At 39.2% G+C, this 13,944-nt stretch overlaps 1 pseudogene; it reads right to left on the bottom strand.

Moving 5' to 3' along the window:
- Window positions 1-2,537: 2,537 nt before the first annotated feature.
- LOC125922509 (UPF0711 protein C18orf21 homolog) lies at window positions 2,538-13,740 on the bottom strand (annotated as a pseudogene).
- Window positions 13,741-13,944: the final 204 nt, after the last annotated feature.

Genomic DNA, 13,944 nt, shown 5'->3' with positions numbered 1-13,944 from the left:
TCTTAATCCCCTTCACCTATTTTGCACCCCCTCCCCACCCTTAACAACCACCAGTTGGTTCTCGGTATTTATAATTTGGTTTCAGTTTTTTGTTCATTTATTTTTGTTCATTTGTTTTTCAGGTTCCACATATAAGTGAAATCATATGGTATTGCCTGACTTGTTTCACTTAGCATAATACCCTTATGTTTATTTACAACAACCAAGTTCTGGAAGCGACTTAAGTGTCCACTGATAGAGGAAGGGATATAGGTCAAGAGCTTTTATTTTTGTGGTTTTGGATTTCAAAAACTCTCTGAGTCTTCTGATTTTGAGTTCAAAATTGAGTGTCAATCTGCTTTTTTGTTGGAGGAAAAGCTAACTTTCATCAGATTTTTAAAGGGATCCATAAACCTCAAATCAATTGAAAACTGATATTAGTAGTAATTAAAACTTTAGGAACAAATAAAAAGTATTCCATACCTCCACATATGATCAAGAAAAGTGAGGAGAAAATTATGCTAAGGCAGATTTATGGGACATACTAAGTGTCAGGACAGGACAGGGGGCTTTAAAAATAGACATGAAAATGATGGTTGTCAAACCTCTGTAAGAGCCATATCGGAAGACGCCTCAGAGAAAGCATCAGCACCAAATGCTGTCAAAGTATGTAGGTTAAATCCTAAGTGGGATTTAACTATGGCAATTTAAGGTTGGAAAACGTGCACAGCTTTGCCAGCAAAAGGGTCCTGGTGGCAGCTGGGCACAGCATGTGTGAAAGCCACACTACACGGAGGGTATACTGAGCACAGTAGAAAGTGACAAAGTTAAGCTATGAGGGTTAATAGTTTATTCAAGAACACATGCTAAGTGTCCTTATCAAAACAAAAACAAAAATAAAAGAAGACAAGGAAACTTTGAGAGTGTTGGGAGGTTTGCCCCCTGATTGTGGTGATGGTATCATCGGTATTTACAGAAGTTCAAACTGTACCCATGAAATGTGTACAGTTCATTGTATATCAATTATACCTCAATAAAGCTGTTAAAAACTTTTAAAATAAAATAATAGGACCTGAGGAAAAAAAGATGTTTGGCTGGGGAAAAAAAATAAGAAGACACTAAAACAAAAATAAAGTTTCATGATGGTTCATAGCTTAGCCTTTAAAATCATCATCAGAGGGGGGTATGGTGTCTTTAATCACATATCCTCTGTACCTATCTCAGTGATAGAAGTAATCCCAGAAATGCTACAACTCTAACCCATAACATAAGTTCTCAGGCTTCTGGTCTTCATAAAAAGGATCATAGCCTTCAAAACTGTCAAGGTTTCAGAGAAGGAAGTGTCTCCTACTACTTGTGACTTGAGAAATTTGTATTACGGAGGAGAAAAACAACATGTCATTGAAAAAATTATATAGGTCTGTGCCTGTGTTTTACTTCATTTTCCATATAGGACCAAATTGTTTCTTCAGTTGAGAAAGTAAATACAATGGCCTGAAGACCCAATGACCACACAGTTGATGAGATGGTCCACTCACATACCTTACCCAGCTATCTCGTGGCTCTCCTCTGGTGGATGGATGATTAGTTAAGAGGCTTGTGTTTAGAAGCTCTTCATTTCCTCCCAAAGAATTCAAGGGGACATTGAAATTGCATTCATAATTATTTCCCTTAGGTCTACCATTTTCCTATTCCTCTGTCATCTTAAAATGTAAATTTTCCTAAAAGTGGTCTCATTTAGCAATTTAATGGGAAGTAGTTGATCAAATTCCTTTCTTGCATGACTCTTTATACCAGGGCCGCAGAGAGACCCCTTAGATAGAAAGGTGAGTGAGTGAGAATTGAGCTGCATTCAGCACAGCGGGAACCACAGTGACCCTCCATCAATTCTCCAAGGTCCCAGCACTAATTATGGCAACAAACATAAGCATTCTGGAGTAAGACAAGAAAGAAAACAAGCATTTCATGTTGATTTTGGTGCAGGTGCATTTATGTACATTTTTGAGAGGCAACCTTAGCCATGGCCAGGAGTGAGACGCTGATAGACTGCCTAAGTTTTTGGTTTTGTTTTTCAATGTTCACATATATCTTTACTGCTTACAATGATCTCATATAGTTTTGATCCTCACAAGCACCCTGTGAGGTAGGCAGTTTTTAGTTATTCGTTCTCTGTAAACACTGAAAGGTGCCAAGGGAAGTTTGCTTTTAGATCAAGTTTCCATGTGTTGAAAGAATAAAGAGAAGTTTTTTAAAAAACTGTTTTTCTTTTTTTTTTAATGTTTATTTTTCAGAGACAGAGAGAGACAGAGCACGAGTGGGGGCGGGGCAGGGAAAGAGGAAGACACAGAATCTGAAGCAGGCTCCAGGCTTTAAGCTGTCAGCACAGAGCCTGATGTGGGGCTCGAACTCATGAGTTGTGAGATCATGACCTGAGCCAAAGTCGGACACTCAACCGACTGAGCCACCCAGGCGCCCCTAAAAACTGTTTTCCCTAGCTTTAGTTTTAGAAATTACATTACACGTTTCTTATTTTCATAGCCTATCCTTTACAGAGAAGATCAAATGTGTCTGAAACATACCTTTGGATTCTTTTGAGATTCACTCTAACTAAGCTACATTTTTAGTTGAGGGAAGCATTTGTTTGTTTTTCTCACATTCTTTGAAGTGGGTGTTGTATCCAGTTATAGGCATTCTGAACGTTAGTGCTGAGTTCTTACCTTTGGAACCAGGCATATCATGATTTAGGTTTGAAGAACTTGCAGTCTCTTCTCTGATGCGTTCAGGCTGAGTTTCCTTGCAGGACCGGCAGTGTTGACCTTCAATGCTGACAGAAAGCTTCTACATTTACGATGATGTTTAACTATTGTACTGCATCTTTCACATGCAAGAAACAATGCATTTTTGGAATTTTTGTACCTTTTCACCACTTTTACTCCTTTCAACAATACATTTTTGTAGTTTTTGTGCTTTTTCACAATTTTTGCTTCTTTAAAACCATGTATAATTTCTTTGAAGAAGTTTCTGTGTTTCGGGTGTCAGTTTGGGCTTGGGTTTGAGGCACAGTCCAATATTACTCAGAACCAGAAACTGGAAACAGTATGGACACTTTCATTCAAAAGTGTTCTTATCATCACGTGATGAACCGTGGTGGAGGCAGTGGGCCTGGCCTGGGCTTCTATCTTATCATTTCTGGTTTTCTGGGTGAAACCTGGTGAGATAAGGAAACTCCTCCAGAAGTGGAGTTTCCAGTATGTTCCTTATTTGTGGAGAGGCACTGGTGTGGTGTCTTAAGGTCTGTGTGCCTCAAATGCCCTATCTATAGATTGAGGGTAATAATAGTACCCACCTCACATGGATGTTGTGAAATTTAATTGATGTAAAGGTTAAAACAGTGCCAGGGCGCCCGGTGGCTCAGTCAGTTAAGCATCTGACTCATGATCTCAGGGTTTGTGAGTTCGAGCCCCTGCGTTAGGCTCTGGGCTGACAGCACAGAGCATGCTTCAGATTCTGTGTCTCTGGCTCTCTCTGCTCTGGCTCTCGGTTCACAACTCTGTCCCTCTCTTTCAAAAATAAAGAAACATTAAAAAAAAGATTTAAAACAATGCCTAGTCAAACAATAACATCTTAATACTTCACAGCTAACGTTGTTATAATCACATTTAATCTCAGGGAGTTTGGTATTCTTATCCACAGGTTGGCAGAAGAGACCAGAGAAGCATTCAAGTCTCTGGCCTACAGCCTTGGGCTGATACACAACAGAGCCAAGATATAATCAATCCTCAAGCACTTTTTGCTAGATCACAGTGCCCCACAAGTGATTAATGTACTCCTGGCCTCTCCTGCCTCATTTTGTACTCATGATTTATGTCTTTGCACTTTATTGTGAGTAATATGTTTACACAAAGTCAGAAAATTGTATATTGAAAAAAAAAAAAAGAAACCAGAAGTGAGGTGGTCAGGTGTGTAACAGTTACAGCAAGATATTTTTGTCAGTTTTAGCTCAACACTTCCAGTATATTCTGCCATCCAGCCAGACCTCAGATCTGTCTTAGTTAAAGGCAAAAATCCAGAGGAATTTCAATTAGTTCCAATTTCAAAATAGAGGATTTTTACTGGACTCATGCAAACGCAGACTATGGTGTCAGATAGATAGATAGATAGATAGGGAAATCAGAAGACCCAGCTCAGATTTTTAAAACAAACATACTTCTTAGGGAAAATGAAGTTAAATAAAATTGTCATCAAAAGCTCTTACACCCTTTGAAAGTTAAACTACACGGTGAACTTGGATTACCAGCATTTTTCAGGCTGTTGCTTTGCAAAGTGAAAGCACCTTCCATTCACTAGAGACAGAAAATGACTACGAACCTTCAGAAAGTTAAGTGCAGGTGCCATGTTGTTAATCCCAGCCTAGAAGATAAACTTTATACTTCCGGGAAGACTGTCCACAAACCCCGATTGTATTGTTAGCATAGTTTAAGAAGTTTTGAGTCAAGGGCAGGGGATTTACTTTTTGTGCTGCCAAAGCTTACTGGGTTTCTAGTCGAACACAGCCAAGAGGATAAACTGTGAAATAATTAAGAGGAGGTCTAAACTCAGATTTGTTCAACTTGCTTCTTAGAATAGTTAATATTAACTGACTTTTACATTTAGATTCACTTAATTTGGCAAATGCCATGAAAACTAAATCACATAAGCTTTTCTACACTAACACTCTTTCTAGGACTGGGAAAAACTTATCAAATACTTTAATTTTGAGGTGTTCTACAAAGAGTCAGACTACAATAAAAAATGACTTTATGAATAACAGCCAAACATTTTGATTGTCTTGAAAAATAATTTCAAGAAATAATTATTTTAATAAATAAATGAGTAGCATCTTTATACTTTATACTCCTTCATACATTTGCCCTGAAATGAGTGAGTAGTGACTATCTTTAAAGATATTTTCAATGACTTTGTTATACTGTTGGACAGTTTAGGGAAATCAGAAGGTACTGTTTCTAGCATTCAAATGCAACTCAGCATGATATATCTACTTCAGAAGCCCCAAATCCCTGAGACTCCATTCAATGGCAAACAGATGATAACCTATTGGAACCCCAGAAAGAGGTAGAGACTATTTCATGCTTCTACTACAGACCCAATTAAATGGTTTCAAGTGTTTTTTAATTGCATGGATTGAAATGTACAAAGAAATGGTGGATTAGACAGTGGAGTTTTCCTCCTACTTCCCTGCTTCATTTTGACAAGATTTCCCCTGCAAAATCAGAAGTAGAAAAGAACTTCCTCTTATTCATGGTGATTATGTACCAGAGCGCATTTTTAACATCTGGTTGTGTTATCCTGGAAAAGCATGGCCTATGTGGTGTAGGCTCAGAGAGGCTCAGAGTTCAGGGAAAAGAGATGAACGGCTAAAAAGTCATTTTAAACAAGCTCCATCCTTTGTTTTCATGCTTGGGAATACATGCTATTCAATAGATAGTCCATAGCAACCTTTGTAAAAATCTAGTTTCCTTTCCTAAATATTTCTTTCACATCCTCCTTTATATGCACAAACTTTGAGGTCTGAAGGCATTCAAGCCAAATTAGTTATCATTTACAGGTGCCAATGAACTAGGTGTTTTACATTACCAGAAATCTTCACCCAGTTACTAAAATATATCCATTTTTTACAGATGGGTTAACTGGGAAATGTAACTTGCCCAGATTTATAAGAGCTGAGATGCTCAAAATGTTTGATTTCAAAATTCACACTTTAATTTTTGTGTTTATTTATTTTTGAGAGAGAGAGAGAGAGAGAGAGAGAGAACGAGTGGGGGTGAGGCAGAGAGACAGGGAAGCCCAGAATCTGAAGCAGGCTCCAGGCTCTGAGATGTCCACACAGAGCCTGATGTAGGGCTTGAACCCACGAACCATGAGATCATGACCTGAGCTGAAGTCAGATGCTTAACCAACTGAGCCACACAGGTGCCCCTCAAAATTCACCCTTCAAAACTACAGTGTGTGTTGCCTCTCATTATTTCAAAAAAAATTCTGTAATTTGGAAAAGAGACTATTTCAAAATATTTCTAATCATTAGCTCAAATTCATTGACAAATGTTTTCATTTACTCCTCTGTCTCTCTCATACACACACACACACATGCACTCTGGCATACAAATATATACATATATGTATATGTTTTTTCTTCATTATCTTAAGTTTTTATGTGTGCTTAATTTTGAAATGGGCTGTTTTCTTGCTTTTTAAAAAATATCTAGCTGATAATCATTTCATTTGAAATGGTTATTGTTAATTTTGCCTTCTCATTCCCAGAGTCAAAACCTATCTTTTTAAACCTCTGACTTTGCCTTATTTTTCCATCTATGTCAAACTTCTGTGCAGGAACCAGGGTAAAAAGAATATTTAAGAGGAAGATAATAAATAGGAGAATGAAGGCTCATCCTCAATGTATTCAATACTTCAAATTTTCCATTATTTTATATATTTTATATTAAAGAACAGTACAGAGGGGTGCCTGGGTGGCTCAGTCGGTTAAGCATCCAAGTTCGGCTCAGGTCATGATCTCTCAGTTTGCAGGTTCGAGCCCTGCGTTGGGCTTTGTGGTGACAGCTCAGAGCCTAGAGCCTGGTTCTGATTTTGTGTTTCCCTTTCTCTCTGTCCCTCCCCTGTTCATGCTCTGTCTGTCTCTCAGAAATGAATAAACATTAAAATTTTTTTTTAAAAAAGAACAGTACAGAATAATCTATTATCAAATGTTACACTAAAACTTGACAATAAAAGTGAAAAATCTGATTGCAAAATTCATTCTTTTTGACTAGTTAAAAGAGAAAACATAAAAACTTCAAAACATTTAAAACAAATAGTGTTTCAATGGTCTCAAGTGTTAGAAAAGATAAATAAGTCATAAAAATTCAAAGAATTTAGTTCTGCTATTTCCTTAAATTTAGGCAACAAATTAGTTTACTCTTGAATCGAGAAAGAATAAACAAATGAATTAAATTCTATTTCAAGACACCCATTCAGTATAAAAAATTGGTGTCAGAAACTAGCATTCCAATAGAAAATTTGCCTGTAAATACAAGTATTTGCACAAACATTTAGTCTTCCATTCATGGCCAAGAACTTTAGATTCAATCACTATTATATTCAAATACGGTCTTTATTTTTGGAAAGAAATATTTTAATACTTTATAATGGTGATGTTGGGACCACTGCCCCAGTTCACTGATAGGTCCACAAACCAGGAAGCTCATCTGAAGCTTCCTCTAAAGTTTGTATTGGGATTTCACTACCTAGACATAATTATTAAACTATTGGTCAGGGGCTTGAACTCCGTCTCCAGCTATCCCCTTCCTTCCCTAGAGGTCATGCTGACCTAAAGTTCCAACTCTCTAATCACATGGCTGATCCTTCTAATGATCAGCCTCACTCCTGAAGACAGATAGGCACCCTCGCGCGTAAACCATAAATGACCTCATTAACCTAACAAAGAAACTCCTATTATTAGAAAATTCCAAGAGTTTTTGAAGCGTTGTCCCAGGACCTGGGGATTAAGATTAGATGTATTTCTATTATACCACAAATCCCCATTATGTGTTCATTTTATCTGGTATGAGGATTGATATAGAGCTTCTAATACTTTATTCTGCCATATACACTTTAATGTTCTTCCTTTTTTGTTGTTGTTTTTGAGATTACTTTCCAAGGCAATATATTCCTTACATAAAATTCACATATAGGGTTTTATATACATAGAGAGTAAAGGAGAGAGAGAGAGAGCGAGAGAGAGAGAGAGCATGTACAGGAGCAAGAGGGAACACAGCTGCTACTATAGTTAAATGAGATTTAAAATAAAACAAGAGCAAAAAAAGTTCGTAGATTTGAAATGCATGATGGTTTTCTACTGGTAGCTTAAAATTAATTCGTTACAGTCAAGACAGTTTAGGGCTGAGATTAGAACAGACCCAGATTCCAGGAACTTGAGTCTGAATCCCTCTTGTACCCCAACTGGAGAGATGGAGGAACCTAAAGTACAAGCAGGGATACAAGATGAAGCACCCCTGGGGGTGTCTATAGGGTTCCTGAAGTCATGAACATTTTGGGAAACTCCATGTCAAAAGCCACAGAAAGCCTTTCAAAGCAGGAGGAGGATGCCAACATCTTCATAGAAACTAAGGTGGTAATGAGGTATGGGACATTTTAGCAATCAGAGATGCAAAGTAAGTGTGTTCAGGGCTTGAAGCTTAGAAGCCCACAGTCAGCCCTGTGCCAGTTTGTCAGAGTCTTAGACTATTATGACTGCAAGTGTTCTATGATGGACTATTGTGCCAGTATGGTCCACGTAGACAACTGTTCGATTGCCTGGTCTTTCCTGAAACCTTCGTCTCTTCATTTCAACTTGTCTTCTGAGTTGTAGTCTGTCCTGACCCATATCTTCCCCAATTTCACTTGCTTATACATAGTCCTAACATTTCCCTAAACTAGACCACTGGTCCACAACATTGCCTACCCTTTAGAACCAACAGATGGAGCTTTAAAAGGTCCACACTTAAGTCTACCTGCACACTAATTAAAATCCCTGGAATTAAAGCTTGTGTATTTGTGTGTGTGTGTGTGTGTGTGTGTGTGTGTGTGTGTGTTTTCAAGCTCTCTGGTGTTTTAATGTCTATCACCACACTTACCTGACAGGGTCAACTTGTACATGTAGTAGTTATAAAACAATAGAAATCAATAGCAACGCTATGGTTAGTTTGAATTTTGTTGCAAGGTACCAGACTAAATTTAACTCAACTGCTCAGTGCATGAATTTGAAATGCATGACCAGAAATCATTTTTTTAATTTTTAATTTTTTTTAATGCTTATGTATTTCTGAGGGAGAGAGAGAGAGAGGGAGGGAGTGGGGGAGGGTCAGAGAAAGACACACAGAATCTGAAGCAGGCTCCGGGCCTCTGAACTGTCAGCACAGAGCCCAACATGGGGTTCAAAGGCGTGAACCACGAAATCATGACCTGAGCTGAAGTCAGACACTTAACCGACTGAGCCACCCAGGCACCCCCAGAAATCATTTTTTTTTTAAAATAGTAGATAATCTCCCAGAGCAAAATAATAACTTTTTTGTCCCTTTAAGTTAGGGGAAGCTACACAGTATTATTCAAATCAGGCCCATAATATCTCTTGTGTGAGATGCTAGCACAGTACATTATCAGATGCCCCCACATTGCATAAATTGGCACAAGATCAATTAAGAAGAAGAAAACTAGAGCAATAGAATTATAGTTGTCGACATCAGAAAGCCTTTATACTATAATGACTGATTTTTTAAATAAGTAAGATCAAGAGAGAGAATATTTTCCAATTAGTGTATCACTTCTGTTATGGATAGGTTGGCTAAGCCAATTAAGTATGGATCAAAGAAGAATGCAACCTGATAGAGACCAATCCATTACTCTCTCACTCTTTGAAATATTTTTATTAGTCCCTGTCATTCTAGAATGATATCAGTTATCATTCTAGGCACTGAGGATATTGATTAAGATAGATGACAAGGTCCTTGGTCTTAAGGAATCTACATTTGTCAACAGGAGTCAGATGAGAAACAAAGAATGCAAAGTGTAATGTTAGGTAGTAATCAATGCAATGATGCAATAATGCAGAATAAAGGGATAAAGGATGATGGAGGGAGATGGTAATTTAGAACAGGTTGCTAATAAGGATTTGTCAAAATGGGTGAAGTTTGCCAGAGATCTGAATGAAAGAGAAAGGCGTACAAATACCTAACAGAAAAGCATTTGGGGCAGAAAGAACAGAAAATGCAAAGGCCTTAAGGAAGAAGTGAATCTAGAATGAATGATTAAGGGCAACAGAATTAAAATATAGTGAGTTAATGGAGAACAGTAGAAGATTCAGTTTGAGAAATAGGAAAGCCCAGTTCATACAAGGCCTTAGAGACCTGAAAAAAAAAATCCGAAAAAAATAGAGAAAAGAAGGGAAAATAGCATTAAACTCTTGTTTATGATTACCACAAACTGACTAATTATAATATTAGTTTTACGCAATTTTAATAAATATTATGTGGAAAGAAGCAGTATATGGTCAAACAGATTTAGAAAATAAACAGATTTAGAAAATACTCGATCAAAAGGATTAGGTACTTTTCTTTGCTGTAAAGCCTCTGATGGCATTTCATAATCTGATTTGTGATCAACCAAAGACAGAGACTGTAATCTGCATTTTTAAAATTTACTGTCCTTGATAATTTTCTCACTCATAGACTATCTTTCAGGACTAGAGTTCTTGGCCAAACACCATCAAAAGTTCGGTATGGAGAGAGATGAGTAGCTCACACAAAACTAGATCTGTGCTTTAGTCTGAAAGTGATTTGTCACTTGTCAAAGGAATATGCTGAGACAGGAGCATTTAAGAAATAAATTAGACTTTGTGGAGAGAAGTTTTTAAGGAGATTCACCCTTTAGAAGGACTGACTCGCCAAGTAAAAAAATTCAGCAGATACTCAGTTCTTCCAATATTTCTTCTTGCCCTGTTCTCCCTCCTCCTGTGTGTTCAGTTGCATATATGTTAGGCTGTTTGGTATGTCCCCACCGCTCTCGCATGCTCTTGAAGTTTGGATAATTTCCATAGACTTGTCAAGCTCACTAATATTTGCTTCAGTCATATAGGGTCTACTAACAATATTCTCGCAGGAAATCTTCATTTTCTGTTACATGGTTTTATTTCTAGTATTTCCATTTGTTTTTTTTTTCTTAAATTTTTTTCTCCACTAAAATTACCATCTGATTTTGCATACTGCCTACTTTTCCCATGAGAGCCCCTCACTATTAATCATGGTTAGTAACTTCCCTGTGAGATGTTCCAAGACTTGGGGCATATCTGACTCTGCTTTGGATTGTCTCACCTTTTGGTGTGCTTCCTAATTTTTGCTGTTGAAAGCCAGACAACTCTTTTTTTTTTTTTTTTTTCAATATTTATTTATTTTTGAGAGAGAGAGAGAGAGAGAGAGAGAGAGAGAGAGAGAGACAGGATGTCAGTTGGGGAGGGGCAGAGAGAGAGGGAGACACAGAATCTGAAGCATGCTCCAGGCTCTGAGCTGTCAGCTCAGAGCCCGACGCAGGGCTTGAACTCACGAACTGTGAGATCATGACCTGAGCCGAAGTTGGACGCTTAACCCACTGAGTCACCCAGGAGCCCCGCCAGACAACTCTTTTCAGACTATAGACACTGAGGTACATATTTTTTGTAACTCTTGGAAATGGGCATGACTTTTCTTCTGGTAACCCGCTGTGTGGAGAGTTGAGTTAATCTAATTAGGAGGTGAGCTGGGTTTGCAGCTTGTTAGGCTAATGTTACTCTCAGGACACCACAGGCTTAATCCTCTAGAAATACATTTAGGATGGGAGTTTGCCAGAGGCCTTTTTTCAAATGTCTTCTCTTTTTTTGCTTCTGGTCTTCCCTGGGAGCTATGTCCCAGAGAGAGTCTGTCTCTTACCTATTGCAAGTAAATTACATGTTACTAGAAACTTGCTAACCTGGCAACGTGTGTGTGTGTGTGTGTGTGTGTGTGTGTGTCTGTGAGAGAGAGAGAGAGAGAGAGTGTGTGTGTGTGTAGGGGTGTTTTCTCTGTTGTTCTCAATAAGCCTCAGTCTTAGGCAGGCACCATACTCTTGGTCCCAGAGATGTGGCATCCTCAGTTCACCGTTCCTCACGTATCCTGTCCTTCCCCCACTCCCATCCTCCACCCACACACAGATTAAGGCTTTGTCCTTGATAATTTTTTTCAAAGATCATCTCCCATAAGGGAGATCGGGAAGAAGGATCTTGGTGAAATTCCTTACTTCTCCTGCCATGGTTACCATTTCCCTCCCCCAGTTCCATACAAGGGAGACTTTCTTGGGATTTCCCCTATATTTCTATGAGTGCCCAGTAAAATTTACATAGAAAAATTCTGCAAGAAGATGTGAACTTCCTCTCTACTTGGGCTCCCAGGGTCTTTACCCTAGATGGGCAGGGTACACAGAGTTTCTACCTATTTTCCATCCCCTGGTCTGAGCTCTTCTCACTGGCTGCATCTTGCCCTGGTAAAGCAGGCAAGGCATTTCCTCTCTTCTTGAGGGTACCTTTCTCTTCTTAGATTTGGGACCGGTTGGTTGTCTTGCTCAGCTTCCTGGAGGTGGGCTCAGACAAGTTATGAACTTGCTGTTTATCATTTTTTGATTGTTGTAAGGTTGAAACTACACCCATTTCAGCTCTCTATGTGTGAATGGGAAACCAGTCAAAAGGTAAACAGACAAACAAACAAACAAACACCCTGCCAGGCCACTCAGGCAATACCTAGTTTATTCATGGTGCAAACAGTTCTCAAATGATTATCATACCTGCCAAGTGTCATAATATAATCACTGTTGCAAAAATCAAGGACACGGCCATTTTCTTTGTAGAGTCAATAATTTACAGGAATGATAACTGAAGGCCTCATTGATTTTGTGAACTAGAGCTAGGTAAGGTGACTATTTTGCTCATCCTGGGGTGCATAGGTTTCCCCTGTGCCAACCAGAGGACACAGTACATACAGTCACGTGCAATTAAGTCAGGGGACATGTCATATTTGTTTTATACCCATCTTCCATCTACTTAAACAAGAGGTTATAATTAAAATGATTTTTGTCACATTGCACTTATTTTATTGCCAGGTTTGGGCTAAGTTCTCCCTAACCGATCTTTTCCTGGGGTTTCCAGTATTCCAAGAAGCATTTAATTCAGGATTTCAGGGAGAACACCTGACTCCTCACTGATACTGGTACCTAAAATTGGGAGGAAAGTAAACAGAATGCACTTCTTTACAAAATCTGCCTCTCAGCTTTTTCACCTAGAAGACAGATGATTCCATATTATGCAACAGAGATATTTTTTTTGTCACCAGTGGACTCTTCAGTGGCCAGATCTATAAACAGCAAGTCTCATTCATATTGCATCACAACTCTCATTCATAGCAACCAGATTTGCAGGGGCAGAATCTGCTTTCCTGGACCAGAGGAGCACACAGGGCATTCCAGTGTCCCATCTCCTCAATGAAAACGCACACCTACTCAAAGTATTGCTATTTCGTTTCTGTCCCGACGCTCTTCCTCCTTCATGGTGCATTTCCTGTCCCACCATCTCTCTCGTACCTGGTCCCAGATTCGATCTTCACCTTTCCTGACCTGCCGGTGACATTCATTTCCTCTAATACATTCTGTGACACTTGATTATATCCTGTGTTATATCTTTCTCCAAACATTTCATGGATCATGTCATTCCAAAATTACTCAGGTCCCTAAGGGAGGAAGCATGTCACTCTTACTTTGCATTTGCATGCTCCCTTGCACGTTGTCAGGCAGACAGCAATCATGGGACAAATACTGAGTTGAAACAAGTTTAAATTTCTTTATTGAAAAGGGAGAAAGAGTGGGAGAGAGACTTTGGTGATAGGTAGGAATGACATGAAGTTTAATGGGGGGAAAGAATCTGCTGACCATCAAACTCCAGAACTGAGGAAACAGGCTGAAATTGCCACAAAATCTTTCCTCTGATTTCTGCCCTCCAGGGTTACCTGTCTGCCCTTCTGTGGCCCAGAAGCCCAGGCACATTCCCGAGGCTGTGCCTTGTGTCTCTCCCTCACGTGTCCTTTTCTGTCGTTGCGGACGCTTCCGCTTTCTCACACGAGCACTGCTGCAGATTCTCTTGGGTTTCAAACCTCCCATCAGCTGCCCACACTGCGGGGTCTTCCCTCACAGGGCACCCAGAGCCAAGCAGAATCGATTTCCCTCAGCATCATTCCACTGCCAGGGAATTAGCAGGCTTCCAGAACCACTTTGGGGGCGACTGTGTTCTACTGTTTGGTGGGAAGGGCAGCTCAGAAATGCCAGGATGGACCTGCTCAAAATGACCCGTGTGACATCTGTGGC

Source organism: Panthera uncia, chromosome B1 (assembly GCF_023721935.1).
Source record: "Panthera uncia isolate 11264 chromosome B1, Puncia_PCG_1.0, whole genome shotgun sequence".
Lineage (NCBI taxonomy): Eukaryota > Metazoa > Chordata > Mammalia > Carnivora > Felidae > Panthera > Panthera uncia.
This window is presented reverse-complemented; position numbering and strand designations above follow the sequence as displayed.